Source organism: Frankliniella occidentalis, unplaced genomic scaffold (genome assembly GCF_000697945.3).
Source record: "Frankliniella occidentalis isolate FOCC.00 unplaced genomic scaffold, Focc_3.1 Scaffold389, whole genome shotgun sequence".
Classification (NCBI taxonomy): domain Eukaryota; kingdom Metazoa; phylum Arthropoda; class Insecta; order Thysanoptera; family Thripidae; genus Frankliniella; species Frankliniella occidentalis.
Genome location: NW_026267511.1, coordinates 20,520 through 21,999, shown reverse-complemented (window position 1 = coordinate 21,999; position 1,480 = coordinate 20,520).

Genomic DNA, 1,480 nt, shown 5'->3' with positions numbered 1-1,480 from the left:
TCGAGCTTGTCCAGCCGGGCCCTTGGCCCCCGGGCCGAGCCGGGCCGGGGCACCCACGTCGCTTACGCGGCTGAGGGATCTCGCGTACTCCGAATGGCACCCGAAGTGGTGCCGAACGGCCACGGATGGGCCGCTGCCAGTACGCCACAGATGTGCGGCGCGCTTCACCTCGCCCTATAGCTCAGCATAGGCCTTGCCGGTCTCCTCTTGTCTCTGGAGAAAGCCGTGAACCATATGCCCCCCCCCCCCCCCCCGTCCCTAAACTCTCGGCCGCACCCGGGACTACTGCTGATCCGCAGTGCCACACAGAACTTGTCTCACTATGCTGCAGTTCCTTGTGGAACTGCAGCTCTATGGGGCACTTTCAAACGTCTACAAAGAGTTTCTTCATAACCTACAAAGAAAAACGTTACTATCCGTTACCACCGTAGCCTAGGCGCGTTCTGTAATTACGCTTTGTAATTACGAAGCAATGCTCTCTTTGCAATTACAAGGCTTCCGTTTACTCTGTGTAACTCAAAGCAAATGCTTTGTAGGCTTTTCGTATTGTAGGCCTGCGGCCGAGAGGGCCGCAAACAACGCTGTTCGAATTAATATTGATAGAGGTGTGGAAGGGGAAGGGGAAGGGGACTGGGGTTTTATGGATGGATGTCGGACTCCAACATTGTAAGAACATGTAAGAACAACATTATTCGCAAAACGATTTCTAATTTGAGGCCCGGTATGCGCACGTGAAGCCTTTTAAGACCACATCCAATAATGTGGGCTTTTCGGATTTAAGTTCATTTTCTTAAATCTCAAGTACTTTGACGATTTTGAATCAACGTGTCGCGCGCTACAGAGCCGAGCCGTCCCGGCGGTCCGGACCCAGCTCGGAGCTGCGCTTCCGAGAGGGCCACTCGAAGAGAGGGGGAAAAGGAGGGGGGGGGGGTCCAGAGACTTCTGAATGACGACACGCCGCTCCGCGGGTGTGGGACTCGCTCACCAGCCGGCTGAATGCATGCGAAAACGCACGCAAACGAGGCCAGTAGTGATGTGGGCTGCCTACATGCCAGGGGGGAGACGAATACTGTCCCGAGCTCGGGTCACGGTGATTTAAAACCATCACAGTACTTGAGATTTGAGAGAATGAACTTAAATAACATGGACGAGACATGCGCGCGGGTGTGGCAGTGCCCCCTCGAATGCTTCCCGAGCGTTCCGAGCGTCTTCCTGTTCTTGGGCCTCCGCGGGCCGGGTAGAGTAATTCAGAGATCAATTAGTTATATAATTTTAGTAACGGTGTAAAAAAGAATTCGTCTTCCCCCTGGCATGCAGGCAACGTTGCTGGTCTCGTTTGCGTGCGTCTTCGCATGCAACCAGCCGGCTCGCGAGCGAGCGCGAGTCCCCCACCCCACCAGGCTACCAGTCTGCCGCGCCGACACGGTGGCACCGCGTCCGCGCGGCAGGCTGGTGGAGGACTCGCGGGGCGAGAGGGAGC